Here is a 25,965-nt window from a genome sequence, read left to right on the forward strand (position 1 = left end):
CTCCCACCTCGGTGGCCAAGAAAAGACTTTCAAATCCTAACAGTAATCCCAGTCCCCCAATTTGCCTAAAAAGGACAAGAAGCTAAATTGAGAACCAGGTCCCAACCAGGATACTCCACACATAGGAAGCAATAAAAGCTGCTGCAGAAAATGCCGCTTGGAGAAGCTTGAAACCAGTCACAAAAAGGCACTGGTGCTCTGCACACCAGTGTTTTTGTTCCCCTAGGCTTGGGCAAATCAACCGACTTTCAATAAGTCACAGAATTCTTTTTTGCACTACAGAGCAAGAACTTTGTTCCCGCTAACAGTGAGTCTCCTAGGAAAAACTATTAGACACTCGGCAGCTGCCAGATTGAACCATTAAACCAGCGGTAAATGCAAACCTGAAGCCTCACACGTAGGCAGAGATGGGCCTCCGGCACTTGGTTCCAGCCTGCCTGCTCCCTAGACAAATTCTTTTCCTCCCTTGCCGCTCCAATGCACGGACTTTGGACCTGAGCAGTTTCTCTCTTTAATACACAAAGGATGAAGAGGGAGGTGGGGGATATTGGTGATGGGAATGCTGCACCGGTGAAGGGGGGTTGTTCTTTTTATGACTGAAACCCAACTACAGTCATATTTGTAATCATGGTGTTTAAATAAAGATTTAAATAAAAATAAAATAGAATACAACTGTAAAAAAAATTTTTTTATTAAGACTAAAAAAAAAACACACACAAAGGTTGCACTGATCAGGGAAGGGAAAGATCCTCTAGAAGTGATGAGAGACTGGCAGAGTTTAACTCCTTAAGGAGAATTTAGGGAGGTGGAGTGATGACTGCTGCAACATTCTAAAGGACCCAGAACTTTCGAGCTATAAAGTTTGTGATGCCAGAACACTCCTCGCAGACTATAAAGATCTCCAGGGATATGAGGAGATAGAGATTAGGCTTCCCTGGGAAGTGTCTGGCTCAACTGCACTTAGACTAGTCTAACCCTGTTTTGAGATTGCCCAAAATTAGTAAATAGCTCCTTGCTCATTTTCTCTGTCCCAAGGACCAGTACCTTTCCCAGACTACTGAAATTTCACTGTCACTGCTACATGCCTTCTTGGTGTTCCAAAGAGAACATTTCTTTCTTTTATTTTCTTTCTTTTTATTTTTTCTATCTTTCTTTCTTTCTTTCTTTCTTTCTTTCTTTCTTTCTTTCTTTCTTTCTTCAATTCTTTCTTTCTTCTCTCTTCTTCCTTCTTTCTTTCCTTTCTTTCTTTCTTTCTTTCTTCAATTCTTTCTTTCTTCTCTCTTCTTCCTTCCTTCCTTCCTTCCTTCCTTCCTTCCTTGCTTCCTTCCTTCCTTCCTTTCAATAATAATTCCTTAGTTAAGCACTATGGTTACAAAAATGTAGGGTTTCAGTCATGGAATGTACACCACCTTTCATCAGTATAACTTTTTCCAGCCACCAATGTCCCCCATTCCCCTTCTCTCCCACCCCATACCTATAGGGACATCATCATTATCATTGTCATGATAATCTTGGTTCTATATAGTTGTTATTTCTATAACTGTGCTCACCACAATAGCCAGAATCTGTAAATAACCCAGATGCCCAACAACAGATGTGTGGCTAACATAAAAGAAACTGTCGTACATCTACACAGGGGGATATTACACAGCTGTTAGGAAAAATGAAGTCAAGAGAACATTTCTTGAGTAAAGGGCCTGCTAGAAGGAACAAGCTAATGCAGCTGCCCCCACCATCACCACCACCACCAAGTGCTAGCAGTTGGTATGGATCAGAAAGTAAGTGATACCTTGTTCTATTCTTTAGGTATAATCATCCATCTCCTCCTGCGACTAATTCTGAATGCCAGAGATGCAGAGTGCACTGCTCTTGAGAATAATAAAACCATGAATTAGGGTTGATGTGGCCAGACCTTTCAAGACATTAATACAGTCAAATAGAAATAAGCCTATATCCTGATGCAAGTCTGGAGCATCCTGAAACATCCTAGACTCCCCAGTAGATGTAACTGTAATTCTATTCTCAAAAATGATCAGTTGCTCCCTTCCCTGCCTCTCTGTAAACACCACTGATAGGATCCTCACTATCAGGGCCAGTTTTCCAGTAGCATGTAACTTAAATTTCCTAAGAATTTTAAGGATTACTTAAATCAAATATCTATATAAAGTAAACATGGAAAGAACTATCATTTAATCTATCATCCATCAGCACTGTTTTCCTGTTTCTATGTATTTCTTATCACTACTACTATATTTTTTTGATTTTTCTTTTTTAATTTATTTAAAGGAAGTATATCACAAGGTTGACACAATTGATCATAATACATTTGTTTCAGGAAGAGCAAATGCAAAGTTATTATTTTATTTTTTTATTTCTCTCTCTTTTTTTTAAGGATAAGAGTCAAAGGAGCACAGCAAGAACAATGTTAGAGTGGCAATTGTTCTCATAGGCCCAGCGAAATATGGGGGGCATGGAGAGGAAAAACCTTGGCATAAATACAAGGAGACCTTACCCCTGAAGTTTTCTGGCATAAGACTACCACTACATTTTGATGTTTCAGGGTTGAAGCACGGAAGCAGTTGCAGAAAGAGAAACACAACAAAACTTTGGATAGAAAATTTTTATATCCAAAATATGAAAAAGAAAGAAAATCCCTTTCTTACCTATGTAGGTTTTAATTTAATAATCTAACTAAATCATTTGAGATACATAATCAATACTTAAAAGTGAGATCAGAATTCAACTCCAGGTGTAGGAAAGAGTTAAGAGAACTATCCTCAGATTAAGAAAAGGCTGTCTGAAATAGCAAATCCTCAATCATCTGTCATTCCCCTGGGAACAAGTCTGTTGCCTCATGCTCTGTGTAGAAGTCACCAGATGTTAAGGAAAGTGGAAATTGGGGATGGGAAAGTTCTAAGTCTTCCTGCTTCGCTATAATCAGCAAACAAATCCTATGAGCAATGGAAATTTTAGACTCGTCTCTGGTGATAAAAATCAGGGCAGCAAATTAAGATTGTTTCATTAAATACTCTGATTTTTCTCTCAATGTGTAGAATTACCTTTAGGCATGTTATTTTTATATATCTTTTACATATCTTTTTTAAAATATCTTTTCTCTTATTTTTAATTTTATTTCCTTTTTTAATTTTTTGTTGATGTTGCTTGTTTGTTTTGGAGCCACCCCGGTGATGCTCAGGGACTACTCCTGGCTATGTACTCAGAAATTGCTTCTGGCCTGGGGGACCATATGGGATGCCTAAGATCAAACCCAGGTCCATCCTGGGCCAGCCACGTGCAAGGCAAGAAAGAGCCCTACAGCTGGGCTACTACTTGGCCCTTAATTTTCTTTTCTTTACTTAGTGTTTTTGGTTTTGGGCCACATCCAGGGGCGTTCAGGGGTTACTCTTGGCTCTCTGCTCAGAAACTGCTCCTGGCAGGCATGGGGGACCATATGGAATGCCAGGTTCAAACCAGCGTTGGTCCTGGGTCTGCTGCTTGCAAGGTAAATGCCCTATAGCTTAGCTATTTCTCAGGCCCTCTTTCCTTAGTGTTTCTAACCTCAACACTCTCATCTCCTTAAAAGTAGGCAACTCATTTCTTGTTGAAAAAAAAATGACATATAATTTTATATCTATTTTGCATTTTTTTGACTTTTTAGTTACAGGTGTTACTAAAGATGATATATTTACTTAAAAATTTCTCAGTATAAAATATATAAAACAATAAAAGAAAAAGTTACACTCAGAGTTGCCTACTAAAAATCTTTTTTTTTTTTTGCATTATAAATATCTTTTTTTATTTATTCTTTGGTCTCTGAGAATTATACATACTTATTCTAGAAAGTCAAGGCAAAAAAAAATCTAAAAATCACCATTAAACAATAATTGAAAAATTATTCACTATTGTTAGTAACTATGATCCTAATATGTTTTAATACATAGAGATGGAAACTTAAATGTATATGACTGGGGTCAGATTAATAATAGGTAGGGTAGGGTGTTTGCCATGTACAAAACAGACCAAAATTTGATTTCCAGTATCCCTTAAGATTCTCTAAGCCTTCTAGGAGTGATTCCTGAGTGCAGAAGAAAGAATAAGCACTAAGCACCAACATACATAGCCTAAAAACAATCAAAAATGAAATATACGTGATAGACTGGCAGGTAAATCAATAAGAAGATGCACAATAGATCCAAGGATATCCTTATTAAAATTTAATCAAAATAAGAATCAAAACAGCAGTAGAGTCAATTGTGTGCTTATCTTGTATGAATCAGAACCCTGAGCCAAAGCCAGATGATTAAACCCTGGACACTACGTACAGAAAAACAAAACAAAAATCCACAATAAAAAAAATGATATCAAGAAAAAGAATAGTTTTTAAAAATAAAAATATTCCATTTTTCAATTTAATTTAAGAAAGAAAATATAAAACTGAAAACTGAACTTTAATATTTCTATAAACAATTTTACTTCCTAAAGAATCTCAATTTTACATTAAGCAATATTTTTGCTGCAAGTATATTCCCTGAAATACTTATTGTATAGTAATTTCAAAATGGTGTTGTTGATTTGAATTTATATTTGGCTGTATATCCTGTCACAAATAAACATAAAACATTTAAACTTGAATTTGAGAAAAACTATGATTACTTGTTCTGTGCATTTTATCTGCCACTGCTGTACTACAAAATTAAAGTCAGGATAGAGAGGAAGGGTAAGTTATTCCTAAGGGAGAAATAAATACTTTCTATCAATTTCCTAATTTAGAATGTAGCATGAGAGCATCAGTTTGAAAGGTCTATTAGTTCCTCTTCCTTCAATTCTACTAGTAGGGAAAACTATTCTTCAGAAGTTTTAGGGGAGAGAATAAACATCTTTTTTAACCTCTAAAATTAAGAGAATTAGTGGAAATTCTCTTCTGAGATTCAAGTGAGGAATAAAAAAGGCTATGCTTTTTCTATTCTTCTAAAAAGTGTATTCCTTTCTCTGCAATTTTGAGCTTTACTTTTCTCTTGTGATTTTTGATTGAGTTATTCTATTTACCCTATTTGGTATATGAAGAATTTATAATCTTTCTTCTAGACCTAGAAATACTATCTTTAGAATCTCTATTGAATTTCACACTTAATAAAATTATCTTGAATAAAATCTTACAGAAATAAACAAGAGCTTCCAACCTTTTAGTCATAGTAAGAATATTGAAAAGCTGTGGAATCAAATCAATCTGCCAGTGCAAGCAGCTCAGTGCTTCCCTCGGTGAACTTGAGTAAAAGTCTCAACCTTATCAAACCTCACTTTTCACCTTCAAAGGCACTGCCTTACTCTAGAATGAAATAAGTTGTCTTACTGATAGTATCTGACACTCGAAAAATGTCCAATAAGTATTTGTGACACAATATTTCAACCATTAAAGAATACGCTTCTATTCTTAAAATAGCAAAGCATTAGATGAAAGCAACCTCAAGCTTCTCAAAATATGCATGTGATAATTTACTTTTTCTGTATGCAATAAATAATAAATAAGTCACTGATATCCTAATATCTCTATTTTCAGCATTACTGCTTTCCAGGGAGAGAGAGGTTATTCAGAAACATGATATTTATACCACAAAGAGCTATATGTGATTTCTTTCTCTTCAATACCATTATAAATCCAAGTACAAAAAAAACTTTTATATTTTATACAGCAAATTTTTAACTTTTGATGCTCTGTGTAAAAGGGGTCTTTGAATGTGATATCCCTACAAGGCAGTAGGAATGACTGATTTTAAAATTAGGAACAAATAAACAGGTTTTCACCATTTTATTATATTGTAATACCTTTCCTAAGGACAAGGGATATGCTAGGTGTGACATGATTTCTCCCCAGAAGGCAGCAGGTTCAAGCTGAAATTCATGTCCTTTGACAACTGTAGGGCCCAAGAGAGCACTAGTTCTGTCAGACTTCATGCACAGACTTGACTCAGAAACTTGACAAGCATGGTTAGGTCACTTTTCTGAGCTCCATTTTTTTTTAAATATTCTCACGTATTGATTTATTAGTAGTTTTTAAAAGTGATATTGGAAATAGCTCATTCGACTTGTTGCTGTTAAGACTTTCCTATGAAATATGTAATATTCAGACATTATTCAGACCATTGTATTTGGATATAGAGACTTACACTAATGAAGGTAAGGTTACAAGTTCATTTCCCTTGTGGACCAATTAGCTTCTTTTGTTCCTTCTCCAGAATATTTATGTTGTAATTCATTCAACCATTTATTAAAGTGCTTAGATTTTAATCAGACTCAGAAATTAATCTATAGAAGAATCATTTCAAATAGAAATGAAAGCATATTTCTATCAACTTATATTATCTCATGGTTCAAAATCCAATCTATTGCATAATAATAACTTGAGTAATGATAGCTACATTGAAAAGTGTTAGAGAATATGAAGAGAAAGAAAGACAAAATTTGACACAAATTCAAAGAACTTAAGGAAATTGTCTTAAGTAGTTAGAACAATTTTTTTATTTTTTCTTTATTTAAACATCTTGATTACAAATATAATTGTGATTAGATTTTAGTCATGTAAAGAACACCCCCCTTCACCAGTGCAACATTCCCACCACCAATGTCCCAAATCTCCCTCCATTCCACCCCACCCCCACCTGTACTCCAGACAGGCTTTCCAGTTCCCTCTTTCATTCACATGATTATGGTAGTTCTCTGTGTAGTTATTTCTATAACTGCACTCACCACTCTTTGTGGTGAGTTCATGAAGTGAGCTGGAAGTTCCAGCCCTCCTCTCATTGTCTCTGAGGATGTTGCAAAAGTGACTTTTATTTTCCTTAAAACCTATAGATGAGTGAGACTATTCTGCATCTCTCTCTCTCCCTCTAACTTATTTCACTCAGCATGATAGATTCCATGTATATCCATGTATAGGAAAATTTCATGACTTCATCTCTCCTGATGGCTGCATAATATTCCACTGTGTATTGTACCACAGTTTCTTTAGCCATTCGTCTGTTGAAGGACAACTTGGTTGTTTCCAGAGCCTGGCTATTGTGAATGTAGATGTAATGTAGAGAAATAAGAATGCTTGTGCATTATGAAATAGAATATAACTTGGTGCAGACACTGTTAAAAACCTCATAGAGAACGCTCAAAATAGTTAGACTAAGAGTTCCAAATAATCCAAAAATTTATGTCTAGCTATTTTACAAAGAAAACAAAACCACCAAATCCACAAAAAAAAAAAACCACCACCAACAGGTTTTGAAAATGTACTCATAATAGCAGAAATATAGAAAGAGCCTTGGTGTTCATTAATAAGTAAATTGAGATTCACACAGAGAATGATATTATTTAGCTGTGACAAAGAATCTTTTATTTGTGACAACATGCTTAAAATTCAGAGGGATTATGTAAATGAATTAGACAGAGAAAGAAAAATAACATGCTTTTCACTTACATATGAAAAATAGTGAAATTTTTTAAATTCACAGATATGTAGATTATATTGATGGTTTCCAGAGTTAATAGATAAGAAGTGGAGAAAGTAGTAAAGGTGGTCAAGGGATAAACTTCTGATTATAAAAATAAAATGCACAAAAATAGAATGTACATAGTAGGGTAACTATATTTAAGACTTAGGTAATTTATAATTAGACATAGCTAAGCAAGTACATCTTAACTGTCCTAAGCAAAAGAAAAGGATTGTAACTATGGGAACAGACACCTGACTTATTGTGATCAACATTTTACATGCTCACAAATGCCAGTTAAGAAGCTACACATTTGAAACTAATTTAATTTTATATGTCAGTTATAGCACTATGAATGACACACATCATTATTTTATTTTCTCGTGTTCAAAATTATTCAGACACATTTTGGTGATGGTACTTTCTGCAAAACACTTGGTTTTTATTTGGTAAATGAAGAAAAACAATAAAAAAAAGTGCTGCTAAAACAAAAATCAATAAAATGGCCTTACTAGAAAATGAGCAGGAATCACTACACTGTCCTTTATGGTTGATGTAACAATTACTCACCTTAAGATGACACTCAGCTATTAACCCAAAACAAAGGCATTTCCCCAATTTCCTATTTCCTTTGAACCTAGCCCTTTAATATGTAAAAGTCCACTTGGATCTTACTCCATCCTCCCCTTCTGTCCCAGGAAGTAGTGGAAGAATAAAAAAAAGGCAGTCTGGTTCTGGAGCTCTGAAATACCACAAGGCAAGAAGCAAAGTGAGTCCATGACTCTTCTGATTGGCCTGGTTTATTAGTTCTTCATTACTACCCTACTTGCTTCAGATCAGTCCTTCTGGGAGTAGAAATACAGCATGTGGATGATTTCACATGTGATTCATTTTATATTCACCAACATTCACAAGGTTTTCCACTTCTCCACATCCTTGCTAACACTTATTATTTGTCTTTGTTTTGGCTTACTTTTGTAGTTAAGGTCATATTCTACAATGCTCAGGTCTTACTTTTGGTTCTGGGCTTATGGATCACTCCTTGTGGGGCCTAAACCATATGGGACCTTGGGTATTGAATACTGGACCAATACATGCAAGTGCCTTACCCACTGGACTATCTCTCCAGCCCCTATTGCTGTACTTTTAATAGTTATCATTTTAAAGATAAAAGACGTTATCATTATCCTTTTGATTTGTATTTACCTGGTGGCAACTAATCTAAACCTCATGATAAGTTTAGCATCTTCTTATGCACCTATTGGTCCATTGGTAGATTTACTCTCCCTTTCTTTTTCCATTGCATTTTGCAAGTCTTGGGTTTTTTGGTAGTTTTTTTCCTAAAATATAATTCCTGCCACTAGTATTACCAAAAGAAAAAGAGCTATTTTTAGAACCAATATCTAAAATATAAACTCTCTTTTTTTGTTTGTTTTTGTTTTTTTGTTTTTTGGGTCACACCTGGCAGCGCTCAGGGGTTACTCCTGGCTCCACTCTCAGAAATCGCTCCTGGCAGGCCAGGGTACCATATGGGATTCCAATCACAGTCCTTATTGTTGTGCCTTACTTCCATACTATCTCTCTGGCCCCTAAAATATAGTCTCTTAAAAGAATCTATAAAAAAGGTACCAGGGGCCGGGCAGTGGCGCTGTAGGTAAGGTGCCTACCTTGCCTGCGCTAGCCTTGGACAAACCGTGGTTTGATCCCCAGGCGTCTCATATGGTCCACCGGGTGTGACCCAAAAACCAAAGAAAAAAAAAAAGCTACCAGAAGAAAAAAATTAATTTTATCAAAATCTTCATTGAATTGAACCTAATTTAATAAAATAAACAGCCTTGGCTTGTTGTCACATAAACATTTTTTATAAAAGTGATTTTAATGCTTTTTATATGTGCATTTTCTTTCTCCGATTATTGATAAAAATTAAAACACTGTTTTGACAAATTCTTTATTCTTCATAAATTACTATTTCTCTTTTATTTTGTCTCCCTCCCTTCACAGTAGTGAAGGCCAATTTTCAACTGTCAGCTTGTTTATTTTTGTTTGTGCATTTATGGTTTTATTTTATATTTTTAATTAAAAACCATTATTAAAACTTTCATGTAAAGCTATTTATTGATGTTCAGAAATGTTTTATAAAATACTGTACAAAAGCTCTCTTGCTCCAGGAAGGGCCGCGCGAACCGCAGCCAGTCCGGCTGGGTTTCACTTGCCCCCAGGAAAGGTAGGGAAGCCCCGCCCACCCACGCTGAGCGCGCGAACGGCCACCGGCTCCAGCTGGGTCTCTCTTGCTCCGGGAAGGGCCGCGCGAACCGCAGCCAGTCCGGCTGGGTTTCACTTGCCCCAGGAAAGGTAGGGAAGCCCCGCCCATACACGCCGACTGCGCCGAACACCCTCCACGCCCCATCCCCCGTCGGGTTAGGCCACAGAAAGAGCACAGGAGGAGCCAAACCGTAGCAAACCCACCCAACAGTACCCCTAGATCCACCCTCAGGGAGGGGACCCATTCCCACACCACAGGGGATCAAAACAGGCTGAAATTGGAAGGAACAGTACTCCAAAGCACACCATTAAACACAAAGAAATATGGGTAAATCAAAGAGAACCCTAAGTTCTGAAGATACGGAGACAAACCCTAAAAAGTTTCCAAGCCCGCCAAAACACACAGATTCGTGGGAAGATGATCTAAAAGCAGCAATGAGGAAGGAAATGCAAGAATCAATAAAAGCAATGAGAGAAACCTTAGCTACCGAGTATAAGATATCTATCGAGGAACAAATTAGCCAAATTAAAGAAGAAATATTAAAGAGTATGAGAGAGTCCATAGAAAAAGAAGTGAAGGAATTAACAGACAAAATAACAAGCCTTACTAGCAGAAACACAGAGTTGGAGAAACACATTGAAGAACTCGAAGGAAAACTGCAAACAAAAAATGACCAAGAAACCAACAAAGAAATAAAAGGCAAAGCACTGGAAGGAAAAGTCCAGTACCTAATGAACAAGGACAAAAGAAATAATCTAAGAATCGTGGGTATACCAGAAGGGGAGGAAATAGGGAAAGGGGAAGAACAAGTAGTCAGAGAGATAATAGCAGAGAACTTTCCCACCCTCTGGAATGAAACTTCAGGGCAAATCCAGGAAATCAAGAGGGTCCCTAATAAAATAGACCCCAATAAACCAACACCAAGACATATAGTAATCCAAATGGCTAAAAATAAAGAGAAAGAGGAACTTCTTAAGGCAATAAGAGAGAAAAAATACCTCAAGTACAAAGGTAGGGACATAAGAATCAAACCAGATCTGCCAGTCGAAATAATTCAAGCTAGAAGACAGTGGAATGACATATTTAAACGACTGAATGAAAGAAACTTCCAACCTAGAGTCCAATATCCAGCAAAACTATCATTCATATGGGAGGGCAGACTAAAAACATTTTCAAACAAGACCGAACTAGAGCTATTTGTGCAAACAAAACCGATCCTAAACGACCTACTCAGAGATGAATTACAAAATCCAAACCCCCGATTGTAACAAAAGCCACCCTACACAACACAACTGCACAACAGTCCTCTCTCTCAATAATCTCCCTAAATGTTAATGGCCTAAACTCTCCAATTAAAAGACGCATAGTAGAGAACTGGATTAGGAAAAATAAACCGGACTTCTGCTGTCTGCAAGAAACACACCTACAGCTACAGGATAAGCATAGGCTTAGAATAAAAGGATGGAAAGTAATTATTCAGGCCAATGGAAAACAAAAAAGAGCAGGGACAGCCATTCTTATATCAGACCAAATTGCATTCAACCTCAAGAAAGTGATCAGAGACAAAGAGGGACACTACTTACTGATCAGGGGAACATTGGACCAAGAAACACTAACCCTGGTCAATATCTATGCACCTAATCTAGAGTCAGCAAAATATGTGAGGCAACTGCTCGTAAACCTGGAGAAACACATGAAGGGAAATGTGATAATAGTAGGGGACCTCAATACACCACTTTCACCATTGGACAGATCCACCAAACAGAAAAATAGCAAAGAAATAAGAGCTCTAAATGAAAAATTAGAAGATTTGGGGATAATAGACTTATATAGAGCCCTCTATCCCCAAAAAGCAGAATACACATTCTTCTCAAGCCCACATGGAACCTTCTCCAGAATAGACCATGTCCTAGGATACAAAGCCAACCTATATAAGACCACAAAGGTAAGGATCATTAGAAGTACCCTTTCAGATCACTATGCAACAGAGATCAAAATTGACATCAAGAAGAAGCAATGGAGAAAAACTAATACCTGGAGATTAAACAACATGCTGCTCAACAACAGCTGGATCAAAGAACAACTCAAGGAAGAAATAAAAAGATTCCTTGAGATAAATGATAATGAAGAGACAACATGTCAAAATTTGTGGGACACAGCAAAAGCAGTAATTAGGGGGAAACTCATAGCAATACAGGCCTATATCAAGAAACAGGAAAATAACAAAACCAACAGTTTAAAAGATCACCTCAAAGAATTGGAACAACAGCAACAGAGAAACCCAACCACAACCAGAAGGCAAGAAATAATGAAAACCAGAGCAGAAATAAACAACATAGAAACCAAGAAAACAATACAAAAAATCAATGAGACCAGGAGTTGGTTTTTTGAAAAAATAAACAAGATAGACAAACCCCTAGCAAAACTCATCAAAAAAAAAGAGGGAAAACACCCAAATCAATGGGATCACAAATGAAAGGGGAGATATTACAACAGAACCCCAAGAAATACAACATATCATAAGATCATATTATGAACAACTATACTCAGCTAGGATAGAGAACCCAGGAGAAATCGACAGATTCTTGGAGAAAAACCCTCTTCCGAGACTGGACAAGGAAGACCTAGAAAGCCTAAACAGACCAATCACCTCAGAGGAAATTGAAGATGTAATTAAAAAACTCCCTAAGAACAAAAGCCCAGGACCAGATGGATTTACAGGTGAATTCTACCAAACATTCCGAGAAGACTTACTGCCACTTTTCCATAGGCTCTTCCAAACCATAGAAAAAACAGGAATCCTCCCTAACTCCTTCTATGAGGCAAATATCACACTCATTCCCAAAGAAGGCAAAGACACCACCAAGAAAGAAAACTACAGACCAATCTCACTAATGAACATAGATGCAAAGATACTCAACAAAATCTTAGCAAACAGAATCCAGCACTTCATCAAAAAGATCATACATCATGACCAAGTGGGTTTTATACCAGGAATGCAAGGTTGGTTCAACATACGCAAATCAATCAACATTATACATCACATCAACAACAAGAAAAACAAAAACCACATGATCATATCAATCGATGCAGAGAAGGCGTTTGACAAAATCCAACACCCTTTCATGTTAAAGACACTCAGCAAAATAGAGTTAGAAGGAACCTTCCTCAAGATAGTTACAGCTATCTATGAAAAGCCTACAGCCAACTTTATACTTAATGGCGAGAAACTAGAAGCATTCCCACTAAGGTCAGGAACTAGGCAAGGCTGTCCACTCTCTCCACTATTATTCAATATAACCTTAGAAGTCCTAGCAAGAGCAATTCGACAAGAGAAGGGAATCAAAGGAATCCAAATTGGGAAAGAGGAACACAAACTATCTCTATTTGCAGATGATATGATGATATACATCGAAAATCCTAAAGAGTCCACAGTAAAACTCCTAGAAACAATTAACCACTATAGCAAAGTGGCTGGATACAAAGTCAATACACAAAAGACAGTAGCGTTTCTATATACAAACAACGAAGTTGAGGAGAGAGAGATTAAAAATACAATACCATTTAAAATAGTATCAAAAAATATCAGGTACCTAGGAATCAACCTTACGAGGGAAGTGAAAGACCTATACCAGGGAAACTTCAAAACGCTTCAGAAAGAAATTGAAGACGACCTAAAGAAATGGAAGAACATCCCATGCTCATGGATAGGTAGAATTAACATAGTCAAAATGACTATCCTACCCAAACTACTATATAGATTTAATGCAATCCCTATCCAAATCCAGACACCATTCTTTAATGAAATAGAACAATCAATCACAAAATTTATCTGGAAGCACAAAAGACCCAGGATAGCCAAACACATACTGAAAAACAAAAAGCTGGGAGGCATCTCCTTACCTAACTTGAAACTATACTATAGAGCCATAGTAATCAAAACAGCATGGTACTGGAACAGAGACAGGACCTCAGACCAGTGGGTCAGAACAGAATTCCCAGACATAAACCCCAAGATATACAGCCAACTAATATTTGATAAAAGAGGCAAGAACCTGAAATGGAACAAAGGAAGTCTATTCAACAAATGGTGTTGCTACAATTGGAAAACCACATGTACGAAAATGAAGATTGACCCATACCTCACCCCTTATACAAAAGGCAACTCAAAATGGATCAAAGACCTTGAAATCAGACCCGAATCTATAAAGTTTATCGAGAATAAAATAGGCAGAACACTCGAAGACCTATATATCAAAAAGGTCTTTGAGAAGGGAGCACCAATGGCAAGAACGTTAACAGCAAATATAAACAAATGGGACTACATCAAGCTAAAAAGCTTCTGCATGGCGAAAGAAACCCTACTTAATGCAAGAAGACAGTTAACAGAATGGGAAAAAATCTTTTCACTCGACATATCAGATAAAGGGCTGATATCTAGAACATACAAAGCTCTCAGAAAGCTGAGCCCCCCAAAACCAAATAAAGCCATAAAAAAATGGGAAGATGAAATGAATAGACACTTCTCTGAGGAAGACAGAAGGATGGCCAACAAACACATGAAAACATGCTCACCTTCACTCATCATCAGGGAGATCCAAATCAAGACAACAATGAGATACCACCTTACACCAGTGAGGATGGCTCACATCAAAAATAATGGAAACAACCTTTGTTGGCGGGGATGCGGTATGAAAGGAACTCTCATCCACTGCTGGTGGGAATGCCCCCTAGTCCAACATCTATGGAGAAAAGTCTGGAGGGTGCTCAAAGAACTCAGAATTGAGCTGCCATTTGACCCAGCAATTGCCCTCCTAGGCATATACCCCCAAGTTGGAAGGATATTCATCCCAAAATACATATGCACCCCACTATTTATCGCAGCAATCAGTATAATAGCCAAATCTTGGAACCAACCTCGATGTCCAACAACAGATGAATGGATCATTAAGATGTGGTACATATACAAAATGGAATATTACATGGCAGTCAGAAATGATACAATCACAGACTTTGCAGCAACGTGGATGGACCTAGATCATGTTATGTTAAACGAAGTAAGTCAGAAGACAAAAGATAAACACAGAATGGTAGCACTATTCTGAAGCACCTAGAACATATATTTTATACACAACTAATACCTAACAATCAAACAACAGGGTTTAACAGGGTAGAAACTCTGAGCACTGTAATAGTCAACATATACTTGGGAGCAGTGTCCAAAATACATGAAAAAGGAACAACGCAAACTCTTGACTACACAGTATACCACAAAGAAAACAGCAGCAACAGAGACAGCAGCATAGAGAGAACAGGTATGTAATCAGACTTCTACAACAAAGGCCCACAATAATCCCTTAGAGATCGCATACAAGAACACAAGTATAGAACACCACGGGAAATCACTGACTGCAATGGAAACATACCTTAACACTATGTTTTAATGCCTTTATCTTACTATATTTTAAATAACCTCTCAGCTTTTCTGTCCACAGGCACCCTTGGATACAAAGGGCGGACAAACTAAGGTGGCAACTCAGGATACTTCACGAGATACCATACCTTGTTTGCACTACGAGATAGCCACGAGAAAAATCTTTAACATACACTTTATCTCTAGGTTATACCTTCTTTTAGGAATTGAAGCACGTGACCAGCCAGATCACCGAGGCAGTAACTGCGACTTACGGACTTAAACTACAGGCTCTATTCATCGAACACAATCAACCAATCCAGCATTCCCTTGCTATTTTCTCTTCTCTTCTCACTACTTTCTTCTTTTTTTTTTCTCTTTTTTTCTTTTCTTTTTTTTCTTTCTTCATTTCTCTCTTTTCTATTCTTCTCTTTACTTTTTTTCCCATTCTCTTCTCCCTTTCTTTATAAGGTATTTCTTCTTTTCTCTCCCTTCATACCCCTCCCATATACCTTCCCCTTTCTCCCCTCCGGAAATCTAACTATCCCTTCACCCCTCAATCCCATCCAGATCTCCCACCATATTAAAACTCTTCACCCTCAGTCCTTAATCTATTAGGCATCAAGATCGACCTCCTACCCAACGAACCAGTACCCAGCACCCAGGCGAGGGGACACCCAGTCAAACCCACACCTAGTCTCCTGCAAGAAAAGACAGCCAACTCCCCTGTGGACTCATGCTGCGCGGCCCTCCCTACCAACTCCCCCTAACGTGGACTGTTTCTTGAAACCGGGCCTAGGTCCAAAAGTATCCCCAATACAAGAATTCTTCCAAGACCTCCCTACCACAAATTTTTACCAAACTGAAGAAGGCCAGGGGGTGGGATAGAAAGATGCCTGGGAATCCACACACCACAAGAAAAACCCAAAAGGCAATGGGAAAAACTGTACTTCCAACATAGGCATAAGACCTGTAATACACCACATCTTTACCGGCTTTCCCCCAAATGTAAGGTAGTTTTTTGCACCACTTTGGTCCTTTAAAAGCTTCGCTAATTCATTTTATTTCTTTTTCTTTTATTTATTTATTTTTTTAATTTATTTTTTCAAATGCCTGTCCTACATATACATTTGTGAGCATATACATTGTCATTCCCTTTTTTTTTATTTATTTTATTTTTATTTTATTTTATTTTATTTTATTTCATTTTTTATTCTTTTTTTTTATTTTTTATCGTTTTTGGGGATGTGACCTGTTTTTGTTATCCCCTCTGTCCACCCCCAAATACACCGACAATATAATGTATCACCATTTCTCCCTGCAAAGGCACACTAAATAAAGGGGAAATCTTACATAGAGAAAAGAGCTCTTATCTAATAGAGATAGGAACTCACAGTTGTTAATAATACAGGGATATCTCCTACCTGGAAAATATGTCATGTGGAATCAACTTAGACCTCAGGTGATTAGATACCATTCATCCAGCCTTGAACCCTGGATCCCAGACATAGAAACGGCACAGCTCTTCACACAGCTGCAGGAAACAAATCCCATCCAGGACAGCCTTAATACTGCGGGGTCAACAATAAGGGCCAGCTCTAACATGATATCCTGACAACGAGGAAAATGTGAACAACTTGACCTTAGAGCTGATTAGCCTACCTTACCAGCTAACGACAAGACAAAACCAGAAGACTTGGCACCCTTTGGTAGGTCCAAAAGCCAAGATCGCTATTTACAGATGACTGGCTGATAGAACCACGGCCAGACTGTACACATCTTGGGACCAATAAAAAAGCCCTAGTTTAGGGTTTGAACTATGACCTGCACAATAAGCATGATCCCCAGTCCCAAAGGTCCTGCAGAGACAATTGTAACGGAATGGAGCTTCTGGAAGCACAAAGAAAGACGCTAACCTAGGTGCCATCCTAGGCTCAGTGCAAAGCCCAAGACCACCAACCACAGAAGATGGATTAAAATGACACTGAGGTAACAGAACCTCTAGAATCACGAAGACTGACTTCACCACAAATCCCATCTCAGGATCTGTGCAGATACTGAGACCTCTAAACACAGAGCTCTGATTGTATCACCCTGGACAGAGCAGAAGTCTACCAACCACAAAAACGCCACCGGGAGAGTAAATGATCCTGAGCAAAATCTAGAGTTGATCCCCATGACAGTATACTCCAAGGACGGAGAAACCCCATATTTTTTTAGGCCAAGTGAATTTCTTTTCAAATGACCCCAATATTTACTGTGTCAGGGCAGGAGGGAAAAAAACAAAAATACAAAAAGCACAAAACCTTGGTTATTTATATATATATATATATATTTTACCTTCATTTATTATTATTATTATTTTCATTTACCTATCTATTTTGGTCGATTTCTCTCTTTGGGTGTGATTATTGAAATTGTTGTCCCCAGTTATACTTATTTTTTCTCTTCCTCTCTTTTCTTTCGTTATGTGCTATGCCATGTTTCTTATTTCAAGACCATGGTGTGTTTTTTTTGTTTATGTGCTTGTTTTTGTTGTTTTTTTTGTTTGTGATGTTTTGTTTTTTTGTTTGTTTTTTGTGGTGCTTATCGATAAAGCTGGAGTCCTCAATGGATACTTAACACTTCTTTTGATACTGGTGGAGTATTTCACCTTCTCTTTCTTTTCACCTCCCAAATCGATGATGAGAGCCACTAGAAGGATTCCGCCCATTTTCGGGGTATTAGACTCTTACCCCAATTTATTACTTTTTTCTTTTTCAGGCAAAACCACGTAACTTGAAATAGCTGGTCTTGCCTCCAGTTAGAGGGGGAAATAAGGGAGGCCTCAAAACCAAACAGGTGCAAGACTACTAAGTAATAGGTTAGATACAGAGGGGACCACATATTCTAGCCACCCTGGGGGTGAGGGAAGAAGAAATGGGAGGGAAGACAAAAACGGACGGGTAGGGAGAACAATTTGGTGATGGATGGGAATCCCTCCTGATTTTATGTGAATATGTACCTAAAATATTATTGACACCAATATGTAAGCCACTATGATCAAAATAAAGTTATATTATAATAAAAAAATACTGTACAAAATAAAAAATACTAGATAAACAGTAAAACAATAAGGTACTACTTTGCACACAACCAGTCTGAGTTTGATCTACTGCACTAGACATGGTTGCCTGATACCCACAAGAAATAAGCCCAGAGAACCAGCAGGTGTGGCCCCCAAATTTGTATATGTACATATATATATAAACTGTCCTTAGTATATTACATTATTACAGGTGTAATTTTAGGTAAATTTTAAATATTTGAAATAATTATTCAGAATGCTTTTGATTTTCTTTCAAATTAGTTTTCTGTATGACTAAAAATATGTATCTTAATAAAAAATTGCCAAAAAATAATTTAAAAACTCAGTACTATTGAAAGAAAATAGAAAATAAATTCAAATTTACTTTTGAAAATTTTTGGAATTTGGAATTTTTTTTACTATAGAGGTTGCATTGAATTGCAGGCATTGACAGAGACTAAAAATTATAAATATAGGGCTTTAGGACAACTGATGGCCTAATCGTAATATTCAGCATTCAGTAAGAAACTTTCTGTATGATTTTACAATTAAAAATATCTAACTGCTTTTTATTTTTCAATAAAAAAGTTAATTTGGGAAACAAAAGAAGGAAGAGAGATAAATGAACAAAAGAAAACATGGGCTTTTCCAGAGTCAGAAAAACAAATCCTAAATACATTTTAAGTAACTAATTTTTTCAGTTTTCCAACAGTTCTGGAAGGCATGAAGAATAAACATTCTTTACTCACATTTCTCCTTTTAAATAATTTATTTAGAAATGAGGACTCTTTACAATGAAATAAGGAATAATTATTTTTAAATGCTATATTTAGAATAACCTTGTATTGCAATCTCAGCTAATATAAATATCTACCAATGATAGTAACAATAGATACTATACCAATAGGTAATAATGAAGTTAAATATTAATCATAATGTACAATACTTTCATTTTGAACTATAGTTACAAACTCAAGTCAGTCCATATTTTAAGATATAACAAGCAAGATCAAAGAACAAAGTCTAGGTTTTCTGTATGTGTATTGATTTCCAGGCAGAGTTCAGTGATGTGATTTAATATATAATTTAAAACTATTTCCAGAGCTTTGGAATACACAAGATTTCATAGAAGACAACTTCATAGTTTCAGTAGGGCACTACTCAAACTTACTAAATAGATAAATCAAGGTCATCAATAGAAGCTGAGTTTATCTATTGTCAGAATAGGGATCATAACTAGGTAATAATGACAATAAAAGACGCAAGCTAATAAGTCCTGGATACTGTATCTTAGAAACTGTTAACATGTAATTATTATAAAAGCTCACAAAAATCAAAGAAAACTGAGGAGAGCCAGTGAAGTATAAAGCAATGGCTCCTAATAGTGGCGAACAGGGATATAGCAGCTTCAGGGAAGAAATTTATTTTCCTTAATACAGTAATTTCCCCCCATATATCTCTCTCTCTTTCTCTCTCTCTCTCTCTCTCTCTCTCTCTCTCTCTCTCTCTCTCCCTCCTCTCTCTCTCCCTCCCTTCTCTCTCCCTCCCTCCCTTCTCTCTCTCTCCCTTCTCTCTCCCTCCTCTCTCTCTCCCTCCTCTCTCTCTCTCCCTCCTCTCTCTCTCCCTCCTCTCTCTCTCCCTCCTCTTTCTCTCCCTCCTCTCTCTCTCTCTCCACCCACACCCAATTCTCTTTACCTGTATCTTTCTCTCTGTTACTGTCTCTCTTTTTCTCACTATTTTTCACTCATCTGTTTCCTCTCTTTCTCTGCCTTCCCATGAGTAACAAAGATAAAGGAGAGGGAAAAGGATCAATTTAAAATTGTATCTTTTTGAGACTTCTGTTCACAAATACACAAATAAAATTATCTCCATTATAGAAATTGCAGAACTCTCTTTGAATTAATGATGTACAAGGAAACCTGGAAAACAAGTATGAGATGATATAATAGTTATGCATTTGAATTTACATTTTTTAAAAATATAATTTAATTGTTCACAAAAATTTGGAAAATATAAATTAGCCTTATTTCCTTTTATTTTATATACCTTCTCTTTGGAATTTGCCTTATTTAAGCTGCTCCTTTTTTAAATGCTAATTTCCTTGAAGATGGACATATTGAGTAAAAATATTTGAAAAAAAAAGTAGCAGGTAAACAGCAACCCAGAGAAAGAGCTTAGAAAGAATCAATATCTCAGATAAAGTAATAAAGTGGTGGGATCTGAGAACACAAGATTTAAAGCTGTTTAATGATTAAAAACGTAAGGGCCAGAGCAATAATACAGTGGGTAGGGCACTTGCCTTAGGTTTGATCCTTGGCATCTGACCAAGTTAAATCATCAGCATAGTACATAACCCCCCCCCCCATGTACCAATTCCTAAATGCAGAGCTAGGAATACCATCATGTGTGAACATCACCTGAGTGAACACTATATGTGTAGTCCAAAAAAAATAGACAACATGTGTTTCATGTGGTGTACTTTTTAAACTCTGCACCTGAGCAAATAATCAACTTGAATTAGTAAAAATGTATTGTCCTAACTTCAAGAATTTTCCACGTTGAAGTTCTACAGGAAAGAAAGGATAAATATATGTGAAAGTAATTTTAGACTGTTTGATATGTTTTATAGGACAGATATGAATAAAAGTTACTTTCTTTAAGAAAAAAGACAACATAAATCTGGGGAGAAGACTGGCAGGGTTGAGTTATTGTCTTGGATGCAAAAATCCTGAATTCAGGGGCCTGAGAGATAGCACATGGAGGTAAAGTGTTTGCCTTGCATGCAGAAGGCCAGTGGTTTGAATCCCGGCATCCCATATGGTCCCCGGAGCCTGCCATGAGCGATGTCTGAGTGTAGAACCAGGAGTAACCCCTGAGCACTACTGGATGGAACCCCCCCCCCAAAAAATCCTGAATTCAATAACCAGCACCACGAGATCCCGTGACCATTGCCTTTCATAGCCAAGGACAATGCAAGACTGAGCCCACTGAACCCTCATCTAGAAATATGGTTCACAAAACTGGGTCAAATATGGCTGCGAGTTTTTCCTGGGCCCCTGCACATTCTTAACATCCCTTCTTACCCCTGACTCCACAACCCAAAAAAAGAATGAGAACAAATAACTGTATTCTTTGCAATGAAAAAATTGCTGTAAGTCACGTGTTGAGTTTTAATACTCTGAAATAATAGAACTGGAAGACAAATAATTACCATGCACACTAGAATGAAAAAGAGAAGCCCACTAAATCTAACATGATATGAAAAAAGAGAAATTGCAGTATTACATTTCTTTAAAGCTAGCTTACATGGACTGAGATCTCTTTCTAACAAATAACAAAATAAATATTTTAAATCTCATCATCTAATATATGGCATTTCTGGGTTTTAAGAACAAAGAATCAGACTACTTAATTTCAAATCACTGCAATTTGACCATTTAAGTCACATATCTTTTCTGTGCCTTCTGTGTTTTCTAATTTAATAAAAAAATGTTTCAGTTTAATTTAAAAAGTTGATTTTGTGCTCCTCCAGGGTTTTTATTTTAGGTGTTTCAAGATGAAGCAAGAAATAAAACACAAATACACTTGGCATCAAAAAGAAAAAAACTGAGACATTAAACCTATGGATAAATTCATAATAAACAAATATTTTGGAGCACAGGTAAGAGAATATATTGATCAAATTGCAACCCCACAACAATTAAATTGGTTTCTGATGTTTTATAGTGAAAGAATTGAAGATTTGGAAAAAGTGGTAAAATCAGCACACTAGTTATTTTGCATATTACTTTGACTACAATAACATACTTGTTATTGTATACTTGACATACAACAGATTGTCAAGCAATTAACATGGAGGCCTTGTGCTAAATCCTGTTAAGAGTACAAGAGCACTGTGTTTTAGAAGGTAGATGTCACCATGGCCTTGATACATAATGAAAGCAGCATAACATTTAGTGATCAATAAAACCATTAACAAATATAAAACAACAAAGAAATGAATAAAAAAATTAAAAATCATGAAATGTGAAACAGCCTCAATATTTAATTTTGTTATTGCCATTACATTATAGTTACCTTTTTCTGTAAAAAGAAATGATTTTATTTTTATTTAACTTCTTTTTTTATAAAATCTTTATTTAAGCACCATAATTACAAGCATGGTTGTAGTTGGATTTCAGTCATAAACAGAACACCCCTCTTCACCAGTGCAGCATTCCCACCACCAAAGCCTACCATTTCTCCTTCCCCCATCCCTGCCTCCCATTTCTCCTTCCCCCACTCCTGCCTGCATTTAAGACAGGCATTCTACTTCTCTACTTCATTAACATTGTCATGGTAGCTGTTAGTGTAGTTATTTCCCTAACTGCACTCACCACTCTTTATGGTGAGCTTCATATTGTGAGCCTGTCCTTTTGGCCCTTAACTCTATTGTCTCTGGTATTATTACAATAATGTCTTTACCTTTTTCTTAAACCCATAGATGAGTGAGACTATTCTGTGTTTATTTCCCTCAGCATCATAGATTCCATGTACATCCATGTATAGGAAAATTTCATAACTTTATCTCTCCTAACAGCTGCATAATATGCCATTATGTGTATGTACCACAGTTTCTTTAGCTATTCATCAGTTGAAGGGCATCTTGGTTGTTTTCAGAGTCTGGCTATTGTAAATAGTGCTGCAATGAATATAAGTGTGAGGAAGGGACTTTTGAATTGTATTTTTGTGTTCCTAGGGTATATCACTCAGAGTGTTATAACTGGTTCAAATTCCAGGTTTTTTTTTAAAAATTTCCATATTGTTTTTCATACTGGACTAGACAGCATTCCCACCAGCAGTGAATGAGTTCCTTTCTCTCCACATCCCCACCAGCACTCATTCTTTGTGATGTGTGCCAATCTCTGTGGCATGATATGGTAATGAAACGTTAAGGTATATAGAACAATACCTAGGTAAAACACTTCATGACTTTAAGACTAAAGGCATCTTCAAGGAGGAAACAGCACTGTCCAAACAAGTGGAAGCAGAGATAAACAGATGGCAACATATTAAGCTCAGAAGCTTCTGTACCTCAAAGGAAATAGTGACTAGGATACAAGAACCACACACTGAATGGGAGTAACTATTGAATTCACTCAATACCCATAAGATAAGGGGCTAATATCCAAAATATACAAAGCGCTGACAGAACTTTAAAAGAATAAAACATCTACATTCCATCAACAAATGGGTAGAAGAAATGAACACTTTGTCAAAGAAGAAATATAAATAGTCAAAAGACACATGAAAAAAATATTCCACATCACTAATTATCAGAGAGATGCAAATAAAAACATTACAAATTTTAATGGCTCATTTTTAATAATGAATTAATATCGATACAGCATTTCTATAAATAGGGCACAAAAATGTAGACTAAGCGGGCTTGACTCTATAAGCATATACAGTTCCCCATCAAATTGTGAAGAATATTTATATTTATATAAATTTTTACAAGTCTTTCACTGTAATATTTTAGGTACATAGTGACATTGAATCAGGGGCATTCCTACCACCAGTGCTGTCCTCCCTCTATCCCTGTTTTTATTAGTTTATATCACTTGTACAAAAAAAGAGTCTACATTAATCAGAAATTATTTAAAGAAATGTTTATTCATATTTAGATGTGATAAAGCATTATGTGCTACAAGGTATAGAAAATATTAAAAGTAGAGAAAAATAAAAATGTTAAACATTTCAGCACAATATCGCTACCCAAAATCACTATTAAGAATCCTGTATCAATTATGATTTCCCAGACGTGGCCAGGAGTGATTTTTGCATACAGAGCAAGGAGTAACTCCTGAGCATTGATAAGTATGGCCCAAAAACAAACAAAACAAAACAAAAAATGTGGTGTCCTTTGAAATACACTTTTAAAAATTATGATATATACAATTAAAAAATTCAGACAAAGGGGCTGGAGAGACAGCACAGTAATAGAACTTTTGCTTTGCATATTGTCGACCCTGGATTGACCTGGGTTAGATCCCCAGAAACCCATATGTTCCCTCAAGCCTACCAGGAGCAATTTCTGAGAGAAGAGCCAGGAGTAACCCTTGAGCACCGCTATGTATGCCCCTCCCTCAAAGTTTGACATATATACATAAGAATATCACCATTCTGTGTGTGTGATGTCAACTCAATACCATATACTCAATACTCAGTGTTTGGGTTGGTTAAAATTTTGTGAAATGATTATATACTTATGTATTATAATGTTTCAAATGTATATCATAAATTCAAGTAGAATGAATTTTTTATTTCAACTCTGAATTGTATCAAATAATTCTCCACATATTGTTATTTCATAATCAGTGTATTAATAGTTCTTATCTAGAAATATGTTTTCAATATTCTTCAACCTTCTAGGCTAATATATGTATAGAATTATAATATTGCAAAGAACAGTGTTAGTCTACCACCTGCTGGTAATCAGTAAAATTACATGATTGTTACTATTGAAATGTTTTCAATTTACAGAACAAAACCAAATTTCAATATTTTTGCAAGCAAATAGTAGCAATAATACTGGTAGGAATTAGGGGGTTCTATTTTTATAAAATAAAATTTTCTTTTTATTTGACATATAATATTAACTTAAGCAAAGATTTTAAGAAATATTTAAACTTCAATAATTTTTAATTTTTATTTTAGAAATCATGTATGGTAATATTTTAAATTGGGTTAAGAAATAAATATGTATCACTTCTCAGCCTTTTGTCTAAGATCAAGTGAAGAAATATATAGTTTATTTTTATAAAATAATGTTTTATAAAAATCTTACCAAATTTAATTTTATTATTTTAAGACAGAGAATAGGGGCTGGCAAGGTGGCTCTAGAGGTAAGGTGTCTGCCTTGCAAGCGCTAGCCAAGGAAGGACCGCGGTTTGATCCCCCGGTGTCCCTTATGGTCCCCCCAAGCCAAGGGCAATTTCTGAGCGCTTAGCCAGGAGTAACCCCTGAGCATCTAACGGGTGTGGTCCGAAAAAAAAAAAACAAAAACAAAAAGACATAGAATAAAATGAAAAATATTGCCCTCAGAGAAATAGTGCAAGCAAGGGTACTTAGCTTGCAAGTCCACCAAAAGTGATTTGAGTGCAGAGCCAGAGTTATCTGTGAACTCAGCACTGTGTACACCCCTCCCAATTTTTAATCTTTGTCACTTTTATTGAAGTACTATGATATAGAATACTATAAATAATAATTTCATACATGTTATGTTTTCTTAATTTATTTCTACACACAAATAAAGCTATCATTTATATTAGAAAAATTTTCTTGTCTAGACAATTAATATGAGGACCAATGAGGTTATTCAAATATATTGGCATTTCCTAAATTGGATTTACTAAGCAAACGTTCAGTCTTTGATGTCAAAGAATGTGTAGTAATCTTCATTTTCAGCCATGCTGACTTCAAATTATCTGTTTATTACAAAATGACAAATACACAATACATATATATATATATATCCACTTCTAGGCTGAACAAAAATTTATAAAAAATTAAAATTTTTTTTTCATATATATTTGCATTTCTAAAACAAAGCATTATAAAATAAATGTAGTATTAATAAAACATTACAAACTGAAAATAATTATATAATCTTTTAACAGTCTTTAAATTTGCAAGTATTTACTAAACATAATTTGTAATGGCTTAAATAGCTGGTACCTTTTAAGTGTCCTCCAGATAGAAGGAG

The sequence above is a fragment of the Suncus etruscus genome, chromosome 2 (assembly GCF_024139225.1).
Source record: "Suncus etruscus isolate mSunEtr1 chromosome 2, mSunEtr1.pri.cur, whole genome shotgun sequence".
Taxonomy (NCBI): Eukaryota; Metazoa; Chordata; class Mammalia; order Eulipotyphla; family Soricidae; genus Suncus; species Suncus etruscus.